The sequence below is a fragment of the Haliotis cracherodii genome, unplaced genomic scaffold (assembly GCF_022045235.1).
Source record: "Haliotis cracherodii isolate W230 unplaced genomic scaffold, xgHalCrac1.p SCAF_7, whole genome shotgun sequence".
Taxonomy (NCBI): Eukaryota; Metazoa; Mollusca; class Gastropoda; order Lepetellida; family Haliotidae; genus Haliotis; species Haliotis cracherodii.
Window position 1 is genome coordinate 62,598,044 of NW_027266330.1, and position 27,569 is coordinate 62,625,612.

The 27,569-nt window shown below is 37.2% G+C and overlaps 1 protein-coding gene across 2 annotated transcripts in view; it reads right to left on the reverse strand.

Annotated features, from left to right (window-relative positions):
* The window catches only part of LOC139447581 (glycerol kinase 5-like), a 69,364-nt gene that overhangs the window by 29,225 nt on the left and 12,570 nt on the right, over window positions 1-27,569 (reverse strand). For both annotated transcript variants that reach the window (XM_071228989.1, XM_071228988.1), the window contains exon 2: window positions 3,829-3,953. The gene's annotated coding sequence lies outside the window, so the exon portion shown is untranslated. The remainder of the gene's footprint in view (window positions 1-3,828; window positions 3,954-27,569) is intronic.

Sequence of the window (27,569 nt, forward strand, 5' to 3'; positions counted from 1 at the left end):
GCGCCACTCATGGTTTATTCTCCATGCAGTGTTTTATTGTATGATAAACAACTCCCACTCATCGTCTTTTTTTAAATGTACTACACATCAACTGTTTATGTCAAAACAATATATGCGGTGTTTATTGTGTTTAGAAATTAGTGAAAAATCAGTTAACAGGGCTGAACTTTTTATAACAAATAGGTATCTGAACATACTGATTGATTTGATGCTGCTTTGAACAGTATTCCATTTATATGACAGCGTGTCAGTTTGATTCGGGAGGAAAGCCTGAAGTGACGTGTATCACTTTGGTTAGCACGGGTATGGTACTGACAAACATAGAAACATAATCATGGCAAACCGGGATCCAAACCCACAATCATAGGTTTGGACGTACCCAAGAGACCAAACTCCATACAGTGAAGTGAGCCCCCCTTAGGTGACTGGGCCACCTGTTGGGCAAACTGACGGATTATACATGAAATCATAATTATCTCATGGTTAAAAATATCCAATTTTTGTGATAACCGTCTTTGGCGTAATAAGCGCCCCGCTCTTATAGGCGCCCACGGCAATATTTGCTAATATTTTGGCTAGTGAACAATCCCAATTAGCACCCTTTCCGATTGATCAATGTACACAAGACTTATTTATTCGTGTATAATACGTGTGTTATATGCATCCTTAATTATGGAAATTAAATTCTGGAAAAATATATCTGTTGTATATATAAACATTTCAGGCTGTCAGCATAAACCACGAAATTTACGATCTTTCAACTCTGTTGCTTTTCACCAAAATTATATTCTAATAAGAGCCCCCTATTTCTAATTTTGAGAGCGCCCTGGGCGCTTATTATGTCGAATACGGTACCATGATCAGAAAATGAATTCTCTACATACAAAATAGATAAGATACTATCAAAAGGCACCAGTTCACCACTATGTGCAAAGTTTGGTTGAGATATCTCTTATGTTTTTTCGTTCTGCTCAGGAAATAAAACACGACGGACGGACGGACAACACTCACTCCTATGTCTCCCTTCCACTTCATTGCGGGTGAGAATAATAACCCCAGCTCTGAATTAATGTATCATTTTTCCTCGAGATATAAGTTTCACATCACAAATATTCCTGTGTGACATCACTATGCTCTATACAACAAAATAACTCCATTCATAATATTAACAATATTAAAAATCATTAAATACACCAGCTGTCTCACAAATAATAAAATACACACAAATGATCCCCATATATATAAGACCCTTAGGTGTATTTCTCTACAATGTATCTCCATGACACTTTACCAGTTGACATTAGATCGTAAATGTCATATGAACATTATTCGTTGACTTAAATAACACATCGGAGAAATCAGAACACGTGTCAATGATCTATCACAGGAATTCATAGCTGTGCACAAATAAAAACATATTTTTTATTGACTCATATATGATCATACGAATTCGAATATGGGTCAATAATAAACATGTTTATTTACATGCCGCCACGAATTGATGTGGTTCAGTGAACTTAAAGGGGCACTGATCTAACGCCATTTCCCGGACTGGTTGTTGCCTTTGTTATTGTTTTTTCCCCCGTGAGTACCCGGATGATACGCAACGCAACTGAGCGTGACCAGAGACTGGGCTACCGTCTGCAAGGACAGCTAAATAAACTTGGAGGCTGGAGGCAATATTTGTTTTACGCATTTTTGAATAAACACTGATTGGTTAAATGTGATCTATAAAGATTCGACAAAGGGCGCATGTTAATTAATTTCTTCAGCCTAAACAAACAGACAAAAAGAACGGCGGAGCTCATCGGAAGTCGTCATTTGGAAATACCCCAGATGGTTATAGTGTAATACTAAAAAAAAGTATCTATGCAGTGAAAGCATTTTCGGATTTCGGATTGCGTCGATAATACGATTACTACTCCCTTGTTGTCATCCACGTTTTCTCGTATAAACCTACACTTGTGTATTTGTCGTCATTCACTTGATGCTCAGTTAATGAATTTATTACAGGTACAATTAGTGGTAGCACCACTTAGATCACCTGACAAAGGTTCTCATTTGGCATTTATTGTGTCTGGGGTAATTATTCAATCTAAATCCAGGTTTGAAGTGAGGTGAAATGTGCGTTATGTAATATTCACGTGGCAGCCCAGCAAGAGATGAATGATCAGTTGATTTACTTTTTTAGGTAAATCAACGGATCGTTCCTAGTCATCAAAGGATTAACAGAAAATACGTTGATTGATTAATCACTGTTATCTTGCACCAGTGGATATGTCAAAAGTGAGTGTTTACATGTCTAGGTTTACTAAAACAAAGGGAATACACTCATATCATGGCGTGAAGTGCCGATGTAAAAACAACATACTTTGTTCAAAGGGTTAACTGATAATACGTTGATTGGTTGCTCATTGTTATCAAACTCAGTGGATTTTTTAGGAACCGTGGACGTTATGAAAATAGTTGTCACGTGGCCTTTCTCAGCCAACCCTTGAGACTTGACACCTATGTGAAACACCTGAAACAATCCAAGTGATCAGTTGAGAAACGAACACTGGTGATAATATCCCGAAACAATATATATCTTTTAGAATATTTGATAGTTACAGAGACACGTGACATCGAATAAGTTATTTTGTATAGCTGCAGATGAGTAGGACATTATTCCTTTGTGTGGATATTCACGGATACATTCCTCGAACAAGGAAGCTGCTTATTTATACACATAAATTTGGTTAGTTGTAATTATGGTATTTGCATTTTGTTTTCCTTCATTTGAACCGATTCGTTCTTGTTTCTCTACGTCTTGGTTGGGAAATTCTTCAATGCGCGATAGACGTTGTTTTCACAGGTCATTTCCTTTGTAAGCGTGTAGAGATTACCGTCAATTTGTAAACAGTGATTCTCTCAGACAATTTATAAAATGTGTAAATATTTCAGTCACTTTGACTAAAAAATCTGTCCAGATTGATTAAGACGATCAAAAGGGCCTACAAACATCACAACAGATTATTATGTAGGATTAGAAGCCAAACAACATAGAAATGTACTTTTCAACGTAACATTTTCAGTCTCTTGGTGATGACATTAAACATCAAAATGTTTGGAATTCGTTATCATAATAATACAGATGGAAATGTTTTTCAGTCACTTTGTAAAATAACTGAATATTTATACGTTTAATAAATATGTTACACATTTTGACAGTAAAAAAATATACACACTATAAAAAAAGCAATGCTCAGATGAAATATTTACTTTGTGTTGCAAGTCAAAATAGTGTAAACGAAAATCTCAAAATTACCAAGCAAGTGACTTATCAAAACTTCGTCACCATTACCGATGCTACCCACAAAAATACCTACATTTCCTTATTATCTCGAAAACTGTATTTCATTTTGTTGATCAATGTGACCATACGCTCTTATTACTACCGGTATCCATAAAAGTGACTAATGCGCTTACGAATGGCGCAACAGTGGTCGCGAGCTAGTCTAGATTTCTGCTCTACATCCGGGTACTCACTGGGAAAAAACAATAACAAAGGCAACAACCAGTCCCGGGGAATTGCGTTAGATCAGTGCCCCTTTAACACTGAGGCCATTTAGTGACCGAAACGCATGACAAAACAGTTATCCAAATACCGCTTTCCGATTGACGCAATATTTTTCATCGAAAACGTCTGACAACAAATCATAACTAATACAATAAGACATATTAAGAAGTAACTAAACCACGAATAACTTTAGTAGCCATATTCTTTACAACTGCCAACTCTAAAACAACTGCAATGACTGAGTGGAAATTTAACTCAAATGTTCTTACTTTCAAGGAAACTGTCCAATAAATCCACGAATTTAGTGTTCGGCATGTGAAGCTGCTCTGCTTGTCAGTGTTCTTATCGAAAACGAACTAATCTTTGACCTGCTGGCTCGTCACCGCATGTTAAACTTGCATCAAGGTCGTCGCTATTTTACATACTTTTCGAGACCGTGTGTATGCGTTAGTTTTATCGACTATCGCACTTTTCAAGGGAGACAACTCATCGCAACTGTCCAATTCGCGTCTAATGTTACAAACCAATTAAAGTCAGAAAGTTCGCGTGTTTTACGACTGCTTATGACACTTGGATACAAGGACATGTCATCAGTTTTCCGATATTAATCAGCGCATATATCGTCAGTTGAGTGATCATGTCGTTTATATGTTTATGTTAGGCGTGGCGGGCGTCATATATTGTATTCAGACGGTAGTCATGCGATAAGTTTGTCTGACATTTGTAGACAGAACCCAGCTACCCTAATGTTATCGATATTACCGCCCATGTTCTTTGAACACTTGTATTCCCATATTTGCATATTTTGTTTTCCCAAATTTTGTTTCATTAAAATAGGCTTCATTGTTTTTTTAGAAATCAAATGGTTGCTCGTTCAGCAAAGAATGGTTGATTTTACCTTGATATGCTTCACAGTTCTGATTTTTCCCCCTTTACGTCAAGTTTACAAAGTTGTGATTGAGAAAGTTTTAATCAGATATCACATAGATCTAGCATCTTGTACTGACAGTTAATATGATATGAGCAATTATAATGTATCTTCATACACAGTAAACATCGCCATGGCCTAATGTAATGTTAAAACCCCATAATGTTAGACAATAAGTGGGTTTATAAGTACAAAATTAGATCTAGCTTCTATTTGATTGTAACAAATGTTATATTTGGGATAACACTTTCTTAGTAAAGTACAGATTCTTGTACTTTTTGGGGTTGAGTTCTTGATTGATATTTTGAATATTACTTCAGATTTATATCATAATGTTCCACATAAAAATTATATGGAGACTTTTATCCTAGGTTAGGTATTATTAAACAGTAGTTATAGGCCTATCTATTTTGTTTCAATTTGAAAGTTTCTTCAAGTTACTTATTATCATGATTATTGGACACTTCAAAGAAAGACTGCATTAAGACATCAAATGTGTGTAAACAGAAAATAGGTTACTAGTTTACAATATCCAGCTTAGGCAAACTCACTATATACTGAGTTGAGCTTATAACACAGACAACATCAACTTTGCTTTATTTCTTTACATATAGTATCAAGCACCACCTTTGCAGGCCTTGGATGTCTTGTGTATAGTATAGTACTGCTATGACGTTTGTTTCTGGAATATATCAACTTTGCTTTATTTCTTTATATATAGTATCAAGCACCACCTTTGCAGGCCTTGGGTGTCTTGTGTATAGTATAGTACTGCCATGACGTTTGTTTCTGGAATATAAATGTTACAATACATACAGACTTAGCTTTAACTTATTTAATCTAATTACCAATTGTGTGTTTTATAAATGGATTACAGCAGCACAGTGAAGCTTTGTTATTGGGTGTACCATTCCCATGGAAACTATCCAGGTGGCCAGTTATTGTAATTATGGTCTTTTCTATGTGTGTAGGTTGGTAGTGCGATGGGTGGTTGGCATTTGGCATATGGGGAGTAAAACGGGCACTTGTTGTCTTGGAGTCCATATGATGTGTCTGAATGGGGTATCCATCATGTTACACTGCAGCATGGTAACTCGGTGGGCACGAACTCTACTCTTTACACTATGTAATGTCTGAACTGGTACAAGCAGCCACATACATGTTGCTATATAAGTACAATAATCTTGAATCCGACCTTTAACCCTGTTTCACCTCACCTCCGCTGCCTCAGGTCACAAATATTATATGTCTTTATCTGTTGTAAATGAGGCAGGCTCTGTCGTTGGTCAAATTGGATGGGAATTGAAAGATTTGTAATATCTTTCAGAGAAGTACTTCCTGTAAACTACAAGACTGCCACCTGACTCATAATTGTTAAATAACAGTTTTTCAAACTTCTTTGAAATTGAAGTACTGCCAAAAGTGGCAGTTAATCCATAATAAAACAACAGGCTTATATATGACAGTTAAAAATTAACAGTCAAATAGGACCAATTCTATTTATATTTCTGAGCAGATCTTATTGCATTCTTCATTCTTCACAGAGTATATGACACTTTGGATGTACATAACATTTGTATGGCAGCATATTATGTTTTCAATGTAATTTCATAATTACATAAATTGAACATTGTCATTCTGTTAACTGTTTGAATGCCTATCAAATGTGCCCCCAAAGGCAATGAATACGATCATTGCATAACTCTGCTGTTATACTTAAACTCCTTTCAATATTTTATTGAGGTCTCATCATTGTTATAATAAAGTCTATGCACTACCACGCTTTGTGAACATCTACCATCTGTTTCACTTTGTGCCTCATCATGAAATAGGGTAATGCTCATGTTATAACCTTAAGTTGCTGTTCACATCTTTATTAATCTCAGCTATGGCAAAAAAGGTCTTTATGTCGATCACTGTCAAATAGTCAATAGAAGGGAAAGTGATAGACTGCCACACGGAATTTTATAATATGGCAAAAGAAGAAAAAAAGAAGAATATCGTTCACACTGTCATTAATATAAGCAAGCAGCTGGATAACCATGACTTGATATTTATGCCAGGCTCAACTCAGTATGTGGCGTCTCTTATAAATGAAAAACTCAAGACAGTAGATGGATATACATGTACTTGGTTTGAACAACTCTGGAATGATACATCAAATCCTCAGCATGGAAATATGCTACTCAGCTACCACATGTTTAAAAAAAAGATCTTGTCCCCGAACTTAACTTGCAAACTTTTATGTCCATGAATCTCAGAAAATATCTCCCCAGACTATGTTTGGAAGTCTCACCCTACAAGTTGAGATAGGTCGGCACAATGCACCCCCATCCCTTAGAGCTCAGAACTTGTTATTTGTGTAAGAAACAGGAAAATGAAGTTCATTTCCTTAATTGACCCATGAAGATGTAGAACAGGTCTTCAGCAACCCATGCTTGCCGTAAAGGCGACTATGCTTGTCATAACAGGCGACTAAAGGTATCGGGTTGTCAGGCTAGCTGACTTGGTTAATGCATGTCCTCGATCCCAATTGCATGGATCGATGTTCATGATGTCAATCACTGGATTGTCTGGTCCAGACATGATTATTTACAGACTGCCGTCATATAGCTGGAATATTGCTGAGTGCAGTGTTAAACAACCAACCAACAAACAAACAAAACAGAGGGTAATTTTTATAACGACCTAAGATACAGCATTAATTTATCTTGTTACTGTTCTAAAGTGCGTAACCCACATTTATTTTTTTTACTTTTTCTGAAAATAATCCTAAGTGCATGAAATTATTTCAAATGCATTGCTTCTATAATAACAAACATGTTTTTAAGACGACAATTATTGATACTTGCATTGTTTATTGTCCTACATCAATTTATGACGATGATATCATTGTAAATAGTATTTTACCCTGCAAAATGTCATCAATATGTAGTGTCTCATCAGCCAAAATATGGTTCGATGTTTAACATGTTTAACTATATCTGTATGTCTGTCTGCCTGTCCTATTGTTTGGCCATATGAATCATAGGATTTTAAAATAAACTGCTTGGGGTTATGGAAGGTTAATATTTCCATTTTCTTCTTTCTTCTTCGAAATGTCTATATTCTAAATATCATGAATATACATTACGTAAACTCACAGATACAGTTCCACAATTTAAAAGAGCAAATGTCCTCACAAACTTACTTCATTTTCAACAGTTGTCTTTTAGCATACTGTAAATATTGAAATTAATGCATCTCCAAATCCCCCCCCCCCCCCATCCCCAGTGAAATGAAACATATCCTTACCTTATTCCAACCTTACCTTAATCCAGTCAAACAGCGAATATACTAGTAACTGCTTATTGGCACTGAGGAGAGCACTTCCATAAAAACAACAGTGTTTTCCTAAAAACAACACACAGTTTTTATGTATATTCCTGTTGACTGGCATTAAGGAAGTTCAAAGGCAATAATATAATTGAACCAACAACTGTTCACTGATTGGACTGCAGAGAAGGTGTCAACAAACTTGAGGCATGTGACAAAGGCTGAGGAGTGAGGTGAAGCCTATCGGTGCGCGTTAGGTCATGCAGTCCCTAGACGGAGTGTCTGTCTGGGTGGCGTCCGTCTTTGACTGCTGGAGTGGTCAGTGATGCCTAGTTGGACACAAGTGCGTAAAACTCTTGACCCAAGCAATGATAACTCAACGGATGCCTATTGTGTAATTCCTGTTTCTTTTAATAACAATTTTATGTATTTGAAAATGCTGCTCAAAAACTGTGTTTGTGTTTATATTCAAGTTGGTATTTCACCTATCATCATATTTTCAAGTTTCATCAATGCAAACAAATTCACGTTAATTTCAACATTTACAGTATATAACTTTATAATTGAATCTGTACTCTAAGTCTATTTTGAGCTTAACTTTCTTTACCATTTTTCACAATACACTGGCTTTTTTGCTGTTTTGCTGTGGTAATAAGTTTATCATAAATATGCCATACACTTGTGTTGACACTTTGGTTATTAATATTCAATGTTTCTCTCTTATTATTATTTTCGATGATTTAGGAATATTTTGCATAATTTGATTATATTCTAATATTATTCAATTATATACAAATGTTGTTAGTGCTAAACAGACTAACTGCTTATTCTATTATTGTTCAAGTTTATACTCTTCATTATTAAGCTTTATTCCATTAATTCGATCATTAATTCGAGAACATGCTACCAAGAAGAAGAGATAAGGTGACACTGGATCACCTACACAACCTCTATTATTTGGCAAAAGAAACATATATTTGAGTATATTAGCCCTTAGGTCGTATTTTTCCAAAAAAAACTATAGTGAATGGTTTGGAGACAGTATGAAAAGTCTTTTCAAAATCAGTGAAAAATAATAAGCCTGGCCTGTCTAATTGATTTCATATATATATAATATAACACATTAGTCTCTCATGTTCACTTATACAGGAATGCATGCAGTTTGATTGGAATGAATTGTTATGCCAAATGTTGTTTTTTCAATTGTGTTGATTTCATATGTCCTAAGCATTTATTTAAAGTTAGGTATTGAAATTGGCAGTCAAAATTTATACCCATATACCCACATCTGTTGATAAATATTTAAAGAAATCAACAGAAAATGGGTATTTAGGAAAGTTCATGCATTTCAATGGTTATTTTTCAAACTGTCAGCAATTGAATTACTCAGTCTTGTTGTCAGGTGGTGGGGTTGCTTAAAGACTTGGGTTTGAAACTCATTTAGTGTGTCCCCTGCTGTTATATTGCTAGAATATTGCTAAAAGTGGAGTAAAACTCACTCACTTACCCAGTATTGGTGTCTTGATTTTGGCTTATATTTTGCTAGTTTCACCGTGAGGTTCATCATTGGATGAGTATAGTTGCTCATTAATTCCCATGTTTTTCCCAATCAGTGTTTCCCCATCAGTGTTTCTCCATCAGTGTTTCTCCATCAGTGTTTCCCCATCAGTGTTTCCCCATCAGTGTTTCTCCATCAGTGTTTCCCATCAGTGTTTCCCCATCAGTGTTTCTCCATCAGTGTTTCCCCATCAGTGTTTCTCCATCAGTGTTTCCCCATCAGTGTTTCTCCATCAGTGTTTCTCCATCAGTGTTTCCCCATTAGTGTTTCCCCATCAGTGTTTCCCCATCAGTGTTTCCCATCAGTGTTTCTCAATCAGTGTTTCTCCATCAGTGTTTCCCATCAGTGTTTCTCCATCAGTGTTTCCCCAACAGTGTTTCCTCATCAGTGTTTCTCCATCAGTGTTTCTCCATCAGTGTTTCCCGATCAGTGTTTCCCGATCAGTGTTTCCCGATCAGTGTTTCTCCATCAGTGTTTCCCCATCAGTGTTTACCCATCAGTGTTTCCCATCACCAAAAGTGTGCCAAAAAACCTATGATTGTTGGGTTGGGATCCTGGTGTTCTCTCTGATTATGTTCCTTAGTTTGTCAGCATTTTTGTGTTCGTGGGTTTCATGCCGTGATATAACTGGAATACTGTTCAAAGTGGCATTAAACCCAACTCATTCCACTTTATCTCGCTCATTTGGTACTTGGTGATAATGTGGCTGTTAAATGTGTTTTGTAATATAGTGAAACATTGCTCTCAGTCACTCAGTCACTCTTATTAAAATGAACTGTTGCATGAAGCAATAGAATTTACTTTCAATGTTATAAGTAATGACTATACTGATAGAAAGATGCAAGGGAATTCCTGATATATGAAATATAGTATGGTTATGCTTTAACTGTTTTGGAAATGTTGCATATGCATATTTACATTTCTTTTTCTTAAACACAGAAGTAAACATTTCTCTGAATATTGTTATGAATTCCCTTTACAATTTTTCTGTTAGTATATTATTGTAAGGGAACTGAATCACCCTGTGTTAGCCTATCCCATTCACCTGTAATGGTGTCAGCATTTCACAGATGAATGGGATAGTTTCCAGGCCAGGCCGCGTGGAGGCCCAGGGTATCTGGCCCAAAAAAACAGTTTAAAAAAAACAATACCTTAGTAAAGTCTTACTGTTTCTTCTATAGATCATTAATGTGCCATATTGATTACAACAGCAACATATACCCCAAAAGTATTAGTGTGAAATTTTCTTCACTGTCATGTTATCCTGACTTTCTGGCATCTGTTGTGGGTAGAGGGCTTCTGTGAGGGTCTTGATTGTCATGTTATCCTGACTTTCTGGCATCTGTTCTGGGTTGAGGGCTGCTGTGAGGGTCTTGGTTGTCATGTTATCCTGACTTTCTGGCATCTGTTCTAGGTTTAGGGCTGCTGTGAGGGTCTTGGTTGTCATGTTATCCTGACTGGGTTGAGGGCTGCTGTGAGGGTCTTGATTGTCATGTTATCCTGACTTTCTGGCATCTGTTCTGGGCTGAGGGCTGCTGTGAGGGTGTTGGTTGTCATGTTATCCTGACTTTCTGGCATCTGTTCTAGGTTTAGGGCTTCTGTGAGGGTTTTGATTGTCATGTTATCCTGACTGGGTTGAGGGCTGCTGTGAGGGTCTTGATTGTCATGTTATCCTGACTTTCTGGCAGAAGGGCTTCTGTGAGGGTCTTGATTGTCATGTTATCCTGACTTTCTGGCATCTGTTGTGGGTAGAGGGCTTCTGTTAGGGTCTTGATTGTCATGTAATCCTGACTTTCTGGCATCTGTTCTGGGTCGAGGGTTCTGTGAGGGTCTTGGTTGTCATGTTATCCTGACTGGGTTGAGGGCTTCTGTGAGGGTCTTGGTTGTCATGTTATCCTGACTTTCTGGCATTTGTTCTAGGTTTAGGGCTTCTCTGAGGATCTTGGTTGTCATGTTATCCTGACTTAGTTGAGGGCTGCTGTGAGGGTCTTGATTGTCATGTTATCCTGACTGGGTTGAGGGCTGCTGTGAGGGTCTTGATTGTCATGTTATCCTAACTGGTTTGAGGGCTGCTGTGAAGGTCTTGGTTGTCATGTTATCCTGACTTTCTGGCATCTGTTCTAGGTTGAGTGTTGTGGAGAGTTACGGTTCATTTCAGCTTCTTTTCTTGACTTTGTTAAATATGTTTGTTTAGAAATATGGTACTTTTGAATTTATAACTTGCATAATGTCTATGCCATTTTGTTCCAAATGTTGTATATGGTCATCTGTTAATATTAGGGTTGGATCAATTACTAGCCTACTAAGTGTGAAATGTTGATTATTTGTCAGAATGCGCTGAGCCCTGCAGTGGTAATGACAATTTGTCCAAAATGCCTGTTGCTTATTTGCCCAATGGCTGAAAAAGTGTCTTAATTCCAGATGCCTCACTACCATGTCAAATGGTGCCCTCGGTGTATGAATGAATTTAGTTTTGCATTCTTGGCATTTCTTTATGCGACCATTTAAAGCGATCAACTGGAAGTTGTTCTCTGTGTGCCCACCAAACCTAGTTTGATATCTGTGAGGATTATTCATTGATGATTTGTTTGGTTGTGTGCCTTTTCTCAGAACTACACTTGAAGTTGGTGGTCTATTGCCCACATAGTCTTCATCTACCTGGCACACTTTGCACACAAAGGTTTCCTTTTGCAGTGTTCTAAATGATGCATTGCTGCCAGAGCATTCAAAGTGATACCAATACCTGCAGCTCTCACACTGCACCTGCAACATGTGCAATACAAAATTGTTATTTCTATTGTTTGTTATTTCATTTCAGTTGTTTTTTTTCCTCACAGTCAAACATATCATTATTCATGCTTATATTTTTCGTTGTGCTACTTTATAAGCTTGCTAAAACATGTTCACTTATGTGATTCATTTAATCATTATTTCCTGTAGGGCTGGGACGAGTCCAAATTTACTACCCGGGTACCCACCCCCCTATTATCCGACCCTACCCGGCTGCCCGCTGTAGGCCTCAAGAGATTGGCACAAAATGTCCGATTGGGAAACGTTTGACCATACACCTGTCACCATGCATTTAGATACATGTATAAACTGATCTGGTCATGCATACACTGAAGTTGACTGAAGTTTTATCTTTATGCAAACATATAAAGCCAGAAGGTATGTTTACATATATAGTCAGAAAGAAATGTGACTATTTGTCACTTATAGTGTAACCATAGAGTTCTAGATAAGTTTTGCCATTAAACGATATATATATATATAATTATGTGACTAAACTCGGGTCCGGGTAGTTCCGTGGGTACCCGGGTCCTACTCAGTACCCAGCCGACCTGAGTACCCGAGTTACCCGTCCCAGCCCTAATTTCCTGAGTACTTTGTGTTGTAACTGGTCAAGAATTCTTACCCAATCTTGTTCCCTCTGTTTGGTTCCTTGTGTTGTCTTGACACATTTGCCAGTGGTATCCACTTGTGTATGCATTGAGCAGCCTCTACAGATGTCAGCCATTGCTGGTAAATCTGAAACAGTACATTCTCATGTTCCAATTTCTTTAGAAATATTCATTGCATTTAATTACTTTTCTTAATTTTTTCAATGGTGTACCTCCATGTCAGTGGTGTCATTAACTCACTCTATATTCTTAAGTGATAATGCCTATCAACCAGTTAACATTTATAGAGAGTATTATATGATATTTGATGTGTATTCCATCATTTCCGTCAGTTCTAGTGTAATGTCATTCTAACCTTATTTCGTAAGGAAGTAAACAATGATGTCCGAATGATGTAAACCATATTCTGGTGTATGGGAAGTAATATTTGCCCTTGTGCACATGCAAATTTTATGAATTCTGTTATTTCTAACCCTTTGGGTTATAAAGAGTGGTATGTTTCTGTTTGCTCATGATTAATTTCAGGAATCTGTACCTACCAGAGTTTTGCAGCAAATATGATGCTATGTGTGTCCTGAATTCATCTGTGTCAAATTGGGTGGACATGTTCTTCCCATCAAGAAGGAAGTCAACAAACTGAAATTTCAAGTTATCAGTAAGGGTAAACTAGCGTTTATCAGTTTGAATATTACTAACAAAAATTATGCATTGCCATTTCTCTATATTGAACAGCTTGAAAAAGGTTAATATCTGTTACTAAGGTCATTTAGCAGTAATTAGCTGTCAAGTATGTGTCCTACCTTCATCACAAATATTCCACAGCTTGTGGAATCTTGTTGCAATTGGTGATTTGCTGTTATTAGCCTCCATCGTTTCTTTAATATTTCCTTGTCGAGGAGGCCCTTTTCACTTCTCACTTGGAGTATTCTCCTCCAAGCTGACAAAATTGCTTCTTTACTTTTATAAGATGTATCTTCACCCAAAGGATTTAAGTATAAAATCTCATTTCTTTGTGGGAACACCACAAACATGTGCCAGTGCTTTCCTGTGACATATGGAGCTAGGATCATTTCTTTCAGAAGCAGATCCACCTGTTCAAGAAATAAATTCAGTCTTTTAAACATTATTCTTTGCTATGACCATCTTTTTTACTTATATATATATTCAATGTATTGATGAATGAGCAGGAAGATGTGTTCTTTCTGAAGTCAGTTTTGCTAAGTCAGTTATACACTCTTTAAATAGCAAGTCAACTGTAATCCCCCGCAGGTGTAGATAATGTTAGATGTACAGATATAACAGGTGTATATGTCACATGTACATAAGTCTTCTACATTAAATCTTGCTTCACATGTCCCTTGGAGGGAGTAGAATGTTTCACTGTTGTTAGAGGAAAGGATTTGTCATGAATTGTAATGCTCATATTTGCTCTGATTTTAGAACCATTACAAACTTTTGACAATCATTGTATTCCTTACATTCCTGAATAATGGTGGTTGTCCATGATTAAGAATAACGTGTGTGGCAACAAGGCAATCCATCAGGTATACATCATCTCGATCTCGACATTTAGCCCCGCAGTATGCATTGAGTACCTGTAAAATTAGAAAGCAATGCATTCAAACTATAATACATGTGTTGCATTCACATAATTTATTACTGGATTGTCTGTTCCAGATGTGATTATTGACGGACCACTGTTATAAACAGAGTGCAGCATTGAAACAAGAAACAACCATTTTTGCTTTCATGCTTTCTGATATTTTGATGTAATTGAATGGTTAATGTTGCATTGAACACTGGTTCAGCTAAGTTATCATGGCAATGGTGTAATTGCTTTTCCTGTCAGTAAAGCCCAAACTAATATTCTTCCAAGAAAGCCATGTCTTAAGGGTCATGACAGACTAAGCATAATAATTTCGGGGAAGCTGCAACTTGGTATCAGTGACATGAACATCAGAATTACCAAAACAAAAAAGATATCAATAGATGTATCATATGCCAAATAATTAGTGCCTCATCAGATTTGAAAATAATTGGTTATTATGAACGTACCTCATCTGTAACTTCATGCCCTGGTTTCAGTGCTCCAAAGCTTCTTCCCGTCAGTTTATGTCCATCTACTACAGCCATCACAGCATTAGTGTTTGAGTGAAACCTCCATACAGACCCATAATCCAAAGGTATCGGCAGCTGAAACGCAAGTGAACGATAGCTGTCAGTTCTGTAATGTTAAAACTTCAAACTCGTTGGTGGAAGAGTAGACTTGGTTTTGGGGACAGGCTTGCTGAGGACTAGGGGGTTATTTCCCACCTACTCAATGTTGCCCACATTCATATGAAATGTATTTTCCCAAACAGTGCTATACAATAATTTGAATTTGAGTAAGGAATATTAAACCCAAATATTATATTCTATTTAAAACATCATATTAAAAACTGACAGATTTTCAATGAAGTACTAGTAAATGAATCAACTGTACATATATTTATCATATGTACACGTCTAGCTTGGCAGGTATAATTAATTTATTACATTGAACCTTATGTGATATCATAATTGCTTCTTGTATTATGCGTCATGGAGCAGTATTAACAAAAGCAATTCGCTTGTTTACCATTATTTTTTCATATGTTTGTGAAAATAAAAACATTTAAATAAAAAAATATGCTTGTTTTTTCTGTTTGTAACATAAATTCATCTCAGTAGTAATGAAACATTCAGGGTATATGTTGTATTGTTATGATAGTGTGTTTTCAAACTATTGTTAATACTTAATAAAGTTCTGTTGACTCATTACACAGAAAGTAGCACAGGAACATACTCTGACAATATTGCTTCCCGATCTGTCCTTGATGGTATCCTTTGCAGCCATCTTTTCCAGGCTTGCTTTACATGGAAATGGCAGATGTAAAAACTGCTTTCTGCAAACAGAAATCTTCATCGTGTGTACTTTCTAAAGTTATTTCTCTATCATGAAATTTGATCCTCTTTTTTTTGAAGGGCATATCTGAGAAGTTGACAGATGACAAATTAGACCAAATTTTATGAATACCAACTTTTTTATTGTAAAGCTATTAAAGCATAACTAAGAAGTGCTTATCTATAAATTTTGTCTACTTTGTCATCTTTGTTCCATTTGTAAATGCTGCAACAACAACATGTACTTTATCACAATAACTTACATAAGTGAATACATTCTTTAACAATAAGCATTTGCTAGTATTTCATAAGTGGTTGAAATCTGGTATAAGAAATAGTGTCAGTGCTACCAGTAAAAGCCATGATTAAAGAAATGTAAAAGCTGCAAAATTTCAAATAGGTAGTGTGTGCGTGTGCATGCATGAGTGATGATGTAGGTGGACAATTTGACACAATAACTACCTGGAAAAATCTTTTGGATGACATTTTTTTCCCTCTGGTCATCATCAATTATAAATATGTCTGGCTTCCACTCCTTATGTAAGGAAGCAAACTTCTCCATGCCCTCCTGTAGACTATCAGTGGTCTGGTCTTCTGTTATGATGAAACCTACTGGAACATACACTGAATCTGTCCGTACTGCCAGTTGATACAGAGGTAGGTTGTACTTGTTAGTGTTGTATGTCGCATCCAGTAAAACAGCACTGCCAAACTTTTCAAGCATAGTCCTTTGCCAGTGTGTTGACATGACAAGTAAGAAGGTGTCACCTGAGGTGTCGCTGAAATGGCAAGATATCTTTATACACAAATATCTTTACAAATATCAATTTAACAAAGGCTGCATGGTATTGGTTTTATTAAGGCACATTGGAACATTGATGCATGTCATTGTATCCCAATTGAGTGAATCAATGCTCATGATGTCAGTCACTTGATTGTCTGGTCTAGATTTTTACAGGTTGAAACAACAAATTTTTAGATATACAAACAAACTTCGCTGTACCAAACACAGTTAAGAAAGATATATGCTTGCAGCACTATTATAGTTCTAAAAATGTACTAAAATTCTTCATTTGTGTAGAAGTACTCCTTGCATTGTAGCGGGAGGTGAATCAGGTCGTTTTTCATTGCAAGTCAGTCAGTATATGAAATAATTGGTCCGGGTTATAGTAACAGGAAGATGATATTATTCTCAATAGCTCATTATCAAAATGATTTTGCTGAAAGTGAATCTAGATGCTTGGCATTACAAGTAAAAACGAATGTATGAATCAAAATGTGTACTGTTAAATCTTTTTAAATATATTCAAGTGAAAGGTGCATCTATCCATATATGGGTCACATGTAACATCACTTAAAATGTTTTGAATGTCTTCAGTTTTAACATAACGATTATTGGGGTTTGCGAATGGCCCAGTCGCTAAGGCGTCGCGGTTCGCTGTGCAGAGTTACATCCCTTGGACACGCCAGAAACCTATGATTGTGGGTTCGAATCCCGGTTGTCCGATTATGTTTCTAGGTTCGTCAGCACCATACCCGTGCTTAAGGGTTTCACCGAAGTGGTAAACGTCTGAGACCTGCATCACTTCGCGATTTCCTCCCACATTAAGCTGACAAGCCTCGTTATAACTGGAATACTGTTAAAAGAGGCGTTAAACCAAACTCACTCACTCACTCACTCATAACGCTTATTCCATTCATGGAGAATAATTCTTAAAAAGAACACGTTGTCCCAATAAAAGATCGGTGTACTGTTAGCTTGTCTGCATTGTTATAAAGATAAAATGACTACACATCCACGGATGTATCATTCAGTACAGACGTGGAGCAGGGCTAATCAGCACCTTGCGGCTGTTTGTTTATAGTAAGAGACTTGTACCATGGGGAGTGGACATCGGCATGTCTGATGACCATGAGCTCGTGACTGCTGATAAGATGCTGACAGTTTTATCACTAAACACAATTCTTTTGCTCAAAATTCCTTGTGAGCTGGCACTATAAATCAGCATCAGTCCAGACGAGTACAAGCTGCCACACACACGTGCATGCACGTCGCTATATAAGTGCAATAATCACCTCGCCTCACCACAATTGCACCATATGAATGAATACACGAGTGTGTGGTGAATATTGTATATCGCTGACATCACAAGTTCTATGTAATATACACAGTTTTAATTCTTATTTGTTTAAAATGCAGAACAGCACACTCATTTGTGTGTATACAAACGGGTTCAGCGCAAACTTGTCACATCCAAAGGCTTTTTTGCAGCACCAATTTTATAGATGATTATGGAGTAGAAGCGAATAGACACAATAGCTTCACAATTATGTTTTCTGGGCTTAGGGGTATATATTAACTGCTTATGAATTAAGTTTTTTTACCTTACATTGTATTCATTATTTTCAAACGAATACTAGTATTTCCTTACTTTCTTGGTCGAAACCAGCAGCTGTCTAAACGTGAGTCTGTCTCATCTCTTTTCAGTTTTTCCAGTAAGTCTGAGATGACTCCTTGTTCCTCTTCGGAATTTCTGAAATTCAGTATGATTTTAAATAGAAACATTTGTTGAGCGAATTTGAAATAAAAACGTGCATGTTTGTTGAATCGTCATCCATTTAGTAGAGTAGAGTTTATGCGATCATTTATATCGTAGAATTGGAATAATTGGGTTTAATTATAAAACACTACAGTGAGATGAACAAATGGTACTCCTGTTGGTCATTTTCTACAACTGTCTCAAATGTACTGTTAAAATCAAATATTTGAAAACAATTTCTCTTTGAATTGAAAACACATTGGGTAAATCGTCAGTCAACTTATCACATATCAGTCTTGAAACCTGTGCAGTGTTATTTACTTATATGTATACGCAGCAGTTAACGACATCACCTGTTGTTTCGTACAGCTGTGTGAATGTGGTTGTATAAATCCTTCTTGGTTGGACTGAACTGCCGATTCGTTGAATTTGGTTCTGATGGCATAAACTCCTTCATGAATTCCTCTACCCTCGCTCCAACTTCTCTGGGCCGCCTTTCACCAGTTTCCACGACTTCATGTATTTTGTAAATCACAATGTTGTCAACCCTGTTTGTGCCACCGCTCTCCTGCAAATTATTATTTTCTATAATAAACATCGATCAAAACCTCACCTCCAAGAATGAAGAGTTGTAGGGGGAGGCCCACACTACCTGGAACCGCCCATAGTTTTCAGGCCCATACCTACATAAATACTGCGGACTGCTGAACGTTGATATAAATTAATCATTGCAATAAATGTAAGTTACGTTTAAGGACATTAACAAACTTAGATGTACATCGATCGCTCATCGCAACAGAAATATTTCATGTTTGATAGGCATTTCGTAGAAGTTGACGGGTGAAAAAGTAGACAAAAATGTTCTATGGATAACAACCACTGTATAATACTGTAATAACGACGTTCCGGTATAGATTCTTATACCGTTGTCAAGCAAGACAGACTAATGAACGTAACAACAATTATAATACTTGAGAGGGATTAACATGAGATTGACATGTACTGTTACGAGAGAAAAATATTATATTCAGGTGTCTAGCGTGTACGCATTTTAAAACCACCATAAACACATCATCAACAGATCACAATGTTATACGAGGCCCGGCCAGCTAGGGCATATTAGACACCAGTTACCGCTAAACGGTCAATAATAATAAAACCACTTACAGTGCTAAAATGATACAAATACCCTGTGTTAAAGGATGAGAGTAAATGCAGGGAGTCCGAGCTACACAAAAAGCAAAAGTAAACATTATTTATTTTAGCGTCTACGCTTAAACATATTGTTAATCAGTGCGACTACATGGGTTGACAAATCCTCGCTCTGCATCAGATATTAATTTTCATTTGGTCTGTAGGTGACCAAGATCTGAAATTTTGATTCAAAGACGAGGCACGGTTCCAAACACAAGTTCTTAGGTCCAAGTAGAGATTTCAATTTATCAAAAAGTGTTTCTCGTCTTCAATACTATTTGTATTACAGTGTTTACAAATACGAGTATCCAAAGTAGTCATTAATGAAAACCGAAAATTGTGTAGGTGACAAAACGCAGCCCTGTTTTACACCACTAAGTACAGCGAAACTGTCTGTCATTTTACCATTTTACAAATACCTGCGAGCGATTAATTTCATATGATGATTTAACCGCCCAAAAGAACTTCCAGTTACTCCCAATTTGAATAGCTTGTACCAAACATAATCGCGATTCACTCGATTGGAAGCTTTCATTGCATCGATATAACACACACAGGTTGAGCGATTCACGGATTTCCTGTTTTTGATAATAGAATATATGGTATAAATATGATCCGTTGTACTTCTCTTACGCCGAAAGCCGTTTTGTTCCTCTGCTAATAAATGATTTGATTCTAGCCATTTAGAAAAGCGTGTAGTTAAAATATCAGCGTAAATTTTTCAAGGTATTGATAATAAAGAAATTTAAGTTAACCTAACGGATCACGTGGATCCGTATCTGATTTTGTTATTGGATAAAAAAAATGTGCCGCCAAACCTCAGGACAAACATTATTATCCAAACAAAACATAAATATGCGTAATAGTATTTTTAGATTAGAAAAAGACATTGCCTAACAACGATACAGTAACTTTTCGATACTTAACGTTCGTATCCTGTCAGTGATGCCTGAGTTTCTCTTATGGGTGAATAACATAAAATGACATTTTACTATACCTCGCCAGTGGGGTGTTCTAAATGGTCTTCAGGTCTCGGAAATGAAACAATAAAGCGCCGTTCAAACTGATGTTCGGTCAGTCTTCCCTCGCCCAATGCTTTATGTAAATCAGCTGCGTATTTCCGTCTTTTCCGTCTGTCACCTTTTTCGGCCTGTATATAATAAAGACATTAAAAAATGATGATATATGTTGGAAGTGATAGTCTAATACGATTCACGATTTTGACTTGTGCCATTTGTTCCCGTGATTTTCCATGTGAACAATTGACTTGCCTTTGCATATGTTTGTGACGATGCCACAGGTAGGGCGTTGCGCTCATTCGCGAACACCTCATTTCATGATTTAGTCTATTTGATAGTGATTCTTATGCATATGCTTATGATATAGTTCGAATCGGACAATTGACTCTGCAATTAGTAGAATTTTCTTAAATTAATTGAGATTATTTTATAGTTTTTATTTAATGTTATGATAAGCACAGTGCTGTTTACTGTATCAGCTGGAAAGTGTACAGTACAAAAAACACCAACTGCTTTCATTTCATCCGAATCCCCTGTTGTAATTTTCTCCAAATATATATATAACATATAGACGATTCTGTCATATCATAAGTCGCTCATGATTTTATCATTCTCTAATTAATAACATATGCCTATAACTGCCATACGATTGTGTATCAAGGTTCGGATGCAAATATGTTTTTAGGACCAAGTTGACAAATGTATGCACCTGAAATATTCATGAACCGACTTTGTTATACTTTACAATCCTACATGTGGATTTGCAGTGTCACCTTTGCATATGGAAAACACAGCATCTCTCTGACATGCAGTTTTGCGCCACAGTCCAGTTTTGGTGTCGTGAACAGTCGCTCCCTGGTTCTTTTCCTGGCATATTGGTGTTCAGCTGGTGGTTCTTCCTGGAATAATATATTGTAACAGAAACATAACCATCCGTTATACACTACAAATTTGTGTTTAGGACGTAAATATATTCAAGCCATATTTAGATCTAAACATGTTTAGGATCGTGTTTAAATCCTGAACGGGATAACATTTAGTCTTGGGTCTAAACACACAGAACCCGCTATCGTCTCACAGCCTAAACACCACCTGAACACAGCATCTCCAAAATGTAAGCATGTTTCTTATTTAAGTATGTTTATAATGTAAACTTGTTTACGTAAAAGTCCACATAATTGTGTTTATCCAAATAATCTAAACTTGTTTAAATAAAGTACATATCATTTGGCAATAAGTCAAATATGGAAAATATGTATGATATGTATTGAAATCAGATGTGCCAATTAGATTCACAGGCACTTACATAACACATATACCATCAGAATTTACAACGAACTTGGTCCAATATAAACAAAATAATGTTCAAATAAATCAAGCTAAGACAATGGTGAGATAAAGAGATAAGCTAACATAAAAGTTGACATTTGATCTCCGTACCACATGTGGTAGCGTGCCGGACTACAAATCAAGAGGTTGCAGGTATGGGTTCCTATATCACGCCGGGTATTAAATAAAGTGTTGTGTTATGTGTTGTTGCTGTGTGACTAATTGTACTTACAGAACACAGAAGGTGATATTTATAGAAGGCGAGCATTATGGTCTCGAAAAGTAGGTTGGTGATATTTATATAGGGCGTGGAGGGTTTGGTAAACAGGAACGGAAAGGTGCTGAACTGGGGTATATTGTCACTTTCTATTTTTTATAGAGTTATTAAGATGTCCATCTACACTTTTGTCGCAGAAAGTATCCTTCTATCTTGTCTAAATTAATTTTTAAAAATCGTTGAAAAATGGTCTCCAAAAGTCTGTTGGTGATATTTATAGAAGGCGAGCATTATGGTCTCGAAAAGTAGGTTGGTGATATTTATATAGGGCGTGGAGGGTTTGGTAAACAGGACCGGAAAGGTGCTAAACTGGGGTATATTGTCACTTTCTATTTTTTATAGAGTTATTAAGATGTCCATCTACACTTTTGTCGCAGAAAGTATCTTTCTATCCTGTCTAACTTAATTTTTAAAAATCGTTGAAAAATAGTCTCCAAAAGTCTGTTGGTGATATTTATAGAAGGCGGCCATTATGGTCTTGAAAAGTAGGTTGGTGATATTTATATAGGGCGTGGGCGCTTTGGAAAACAGGTGTTTTACATTGGTATATTGTCACTTTCTATCTTTTTTAGAACTATTAAGATGTCCATCTACACTTTTATCGCCGAAAGTACCCTTCTGTCTCGTCTAAATTCATTGTTGAAAAGCGGTAAAAAACAGTCTCCAAACGTGTGTTGCATGGGGGCGGCCATGTTGGTCTCCAAACGTGTGTTCCATGGGGGCGGCCATGTTGGTCTCCAAACGTGTGTTGCATGGGGGCGGCCATGTTGGTCTCCAAAAGTGTGTTGGTGATATTTATAGAAGGCGAGCATTATGGTCTCGAAAAGTAGGTTGGTGATATTCATATAGGGCGTGGAGGGTTTGGTAAACAGGACCGGAAAGGTGCTAAACTGGGGTATATTGTCACTTTCTATTTTTTATAGAGTTATTAAGATGTCCATCTACACTTTTGTCGCAGAAAGTATCCTTCTATCTTGTCTAAATTAATTTTTAAAAACCGTTGAAAAATGGTCTCCAAAAGTCTGTTGGTGATGTTTATAGAAGGCGGCCATTATGGTCTCGAAAAGTAGGTTGGTGATATTTATATAGGGCGTGGGCGCTTTGGAAAACAGGTGTTTTACCGTGATATATTGTTACTTTCTATCTTTTTTAGAACTATTAAGATGTCCATCTACACTTTTATCGCCGAAAGTACCCTTCTGTCTCGTCTAAATTCATTGTTGAAAAGCGGAAAAAAACAGTCTCCAAACGTGTGTTGCATGGGGGCGGCCATGTTGGTCTCCAAACGTGTGTTGCATGGGGGCGGCCATGTTGGTCTCCAAAAGTGTGTTGCATGGGGGCGGCCATGTTTGTCTCTAAACGTAGGTTGGTCTTGAAAAGTAGGTTGGTGATATTTATATAGGGCGTGGGCGCTTTGGAAAACAGGTGTTTTACATTGGTATATTGTCACTTTCTATCTTTTTTAGAACTATTAAGATGTCCATCTACACTTTTATCGCCGAAAGTACCCTTCTGTCTCATCTAAATTCATTGTTGAAAAGCGGAAAAAAACAGTCTCCAAACGTGTGTTGCATGGGGGCGGCCATGTTGGTCTCCAAACGTGTGTTGCATGGGGGCGGCCATGTTGGTCTCCAAACGTGTGTTGCATGGGGGCGGCCATGTTGGTCTCCAAAAGTGTGTTGGTGATATTTATAGAAGGCGAGCATTATGGTCTCGAAAAGTAGGTTGGTGATATTTATATAGGGCGTGGAGGGTTTGGTAAACAGGAACGGAAAGGTGCTAAACTGGGGTATATTGTCACTTTCTATTTTTTATAGAGTTATTAAGATGTCCATCTACACTTTTGTCGCAGAAAGTATCCTTCTATGTTGTCTAAATTAATTTTTAAAAATCTTTGAAAAATGGTCTCCAAAAGTCTGTTGGTGATATTTATAGAAGGCGGCCATTATGGTCTCGAAAAGTAGGTTGGTGATATTCATATAGGGCGTGGAGGGTTTGGTAAACAGGACCGGAAAGGTTCTAAACTGGGGTATATTGTCACTTTCTATTTTTTATAGAGTGATATTTATATAGGGCGTGGAGGGTTTGGAAAACAGGAACGGAAAGGTGCTAAACCAGGATATATTGTCACTTTCTATTTTTTATAGAGTTATTAAGATGTCCATCTACACTCTTGTCGCAGAAAGTATCTTTCTAGCTTGTCCACATTGATTTTTAAAAATCGTTGAAAAATAGTCTCCAAAAGTCTGTTGGTGATATTTATAGAAGGCGGCCATTATGGTCTCGAAAAGTAGGTTGGTGATATTTATATAGGGCGTGGAGGGTTTGGAAAACAGGAACGGAAAGGTGCTACACCGGGGTATCTTGTCACTTTCTATTTTTGTTTTAAGTATTAAGATATCAATCTACACTTTTGTCGCAGAAAGTATCTTTCAATCTTGTCTAAATTAATTTTAAAAAATCGTTGAAAAATGGTCTCCAAAAGTCTGTTGGTGATATTTATAGAAGGCGAGCATTATGGTCTTGAAAAGTAGGTTGGTGATATTTATATAGGGCGTGGAGGGTTTGGAAAACAGGACCGGAAAGGTGCTAAACTGGGGTATATTGTCACTTTCTATTTTTTATAGAGTTATTAAGATGTCCATCTACACTTTTGTCGCAGAAAGTATCTTTCTATCCTGTCTAACTTAATTTTTAAAAATCGTTGAAAAATAGTCTCCAAAAGTCTGTTGGTGATATTTATAGAAGGCGGCCATTATGGTCTTGAAAAGTAGGTTGGTGATATTTATATAGGGCGTGGGCGCTTTGGAAAACAGGTGTTTTACATTGGTATATTGTCACTTTCTATCTTTTTTAGAACTATTAAGATGCCTATCTACACTTTTATCGCCTAATGTACCCTTCTGTCTCGTCTAAATTCATTGTTGAAAAGCGGTAAAAAACAGTCTCCAAACGTGTGTAGCATGGGGGTGGCCATGTTGGTCTCCAAACGTGTGTTGCATGGGGGCAGCCATGTTGGTCTCCAAACGTGTGTTCCATGGGGGCGGCCATGTTGGTCTCCAAAAGTGTGTTGCATGGGGGCGGCCATGTTGGTCTCCAAAAGTGTGTTGCATGGGGGCGGCCATGTTGGTCTCTAAACGTAGGTTGGTCTTGAAAAGTAGGTTGGTGATATTTATATAGGGCGTGGGCGCTTTGGAAAACAGGTGTTTTACATTGGTATATTGTCACTTTCTATCTTTTTTAGAACTATTAAGATGTCCATCTACACTTTTGTCGCAGAAAGTATCTTTCTATCCTGTCTAACTTAATTTTTAAAAATCTTTGAAAAATGGTCTCCAAAAGTCTGTTGGTGATGTTTATAGAAGGCGAGCATTATGGTTTTGAAAAGTAGGTTGGTGATATTTATATAGGGCGTGGAGGGTTTGGTAAACAGGACCGGAAAGGTGCTAAACTGGGGTATATTGTCACTTTCTATTTTTTATAGAGTTATTAAGATGTTCATCTACACTTTTGTCGCAGAAAGTATGCTTCTATCTTGTCTAAATTAATTTTTAAAAATCGTTGAAAAATGGTCTCCAAAAGTCTGTTGGTGATATTTATAGAAGGCGAGCATTATGGTCTCGAAAAGTAGGTTGGTGATATTCATATAGGGCGTGGAGGGTTTGGTAAACAGGACCGGAAAGGTGCTAAACTGGGGTATATTGTCACTTTCTATTTTTTATAGAGTTATTAAGATGTCCATCTACACTTTTGTCGCAGAAAGTATCCTTCTATCTTGTCTAAATTAATTTTTAAAAATCGTTGAAAAATGGTCTCCAAAAGTCTGTTGGTGATATTTATAGAAGGCGAGCATTATGGTCTCGAAATGTAGGTTGGTGATATTTATATAGGGCGTGGAGGGTTTGGAAAACAGGAACGGAAAGGTGCTACACTTGGGTATCTTGTCACTTTCTATTTTTGTTTTAATTATTAAGATATCAATCTACACTTTTGTCGCAGAAAGTATCTTTCAATCTTGTCTAAATTAATTTTTAAAAATCGTTGAAAAATGGTCTCCAAAAGTCTGTTGGTGATATTTATAGAAGGCGAGCATTATGGTCTTGAAAAGTAGGTTGGTGATATTTATATAGGGCGTGGGCGCTTTGGAAAACAGGTGTTTTACCGTGGTATATTGTTACTTTCTATCTTTTTTAGAACTATTAAGATGTCCATCTACACTTTTATCGCCGAAAGTTCCCTTCTGTCTCGTCTAAATTCATTGTTAAAAAGCTTTGAAAAATCGTCTCCAAACGTGGGGGCGGCCATGTTTGTCTCGAAAAGTAGGTTGGTGATATTTATATAGAGCGTGGGCGCTTTGGAAAACAGGTGTTTTATAGTGGTATCTTGTCACTTGCTATCTTTTTTAGAACTATTAAGATGTCCATATACACTTTTATCGCCGAAATTACCCTTCTGTCTCGTCTAAATTCATTGTTGAAAAGCGGTAAAAAACAGTCTCCAAACGTGTGTTGCATGGGGGCGGCCATGTTGGTCTCCAAACGTGTGTTGCATGGGGGCGGCCATGTTGGTCTCCAAACGTGTGTTGCATGGGGGCGGCCATGTTGGTCTCCAAAAGTGTGTTGCATGGGGGCGGCCATGTTGGTCTCCAAAAGTGTGTTGCATGGGGGCGGCCATGTTGGTCTCTAAACGTAGGTTGGTCTTGAAAAGTAGGTAAGTGATATTTATATAGGGCGTGGGCGCTTTGGAAAACAGGTGTTTTACATTGGTATATTGTCACTTTCTATCTTTTTTAGAACTATTAAGATGTCCATCTACACTTTTATCGCCGAAAGTACCCTTCTGTCTCGTCTAAATTCATTGTTGAAAAGCGGTAAAAAACAGTCTCCAAACGTGTGTTGCATGGGGGCGGCCATGTTGGTCTCCAAACGTGTGTTGCATGGGGGCGGCCATGTTGGTCTCCAAACGTGTGTTCCATGGGGGCGGCCATGTTGGTCTCCAAAAGTGTGTTGCATGGGGGCGGCCATGTTGGTCTCCAAAAGTGTGTTGCATGGGGGCGGCCATGTTGGTCTCTAAACGTAGGTTGGTCTTGAAAAGTAGGTTGGTGATATTTATATAGGGCGTGGGCGCTTTGGAAAACAGGTGTTTTACCGTGGTATATTGTTACTTTCTATCTTTTTTAGAACTATTAAGATGTCCATCTACACTTTTATCGCCGAAAGTTCCCTTCTGTCTCGTCTAAATTCATTGTTAAAAAGCTTTGAAAAATCGTCTCCAAACGTGGGGGCGGCCATGTTTGTCTCGAAAAGTAGGTTGGTGATATTTATATAGAGCGTGGGCGCTTTGGAAAACAGGTGTTTTATAGTGGTATCTTGTCACTTGCTATCTTTTTTAGAACTATTAAGATGTCCATATACACTTTTATCGCCGAAATTACCCTTCTGTCTCGTCTAAATTCATTGTTGAAAAGCGGTAAAAAACAGTCTCCAAACGTGTGTTGCATGGGGGCGGCCATGTTGGTCTCCAAACG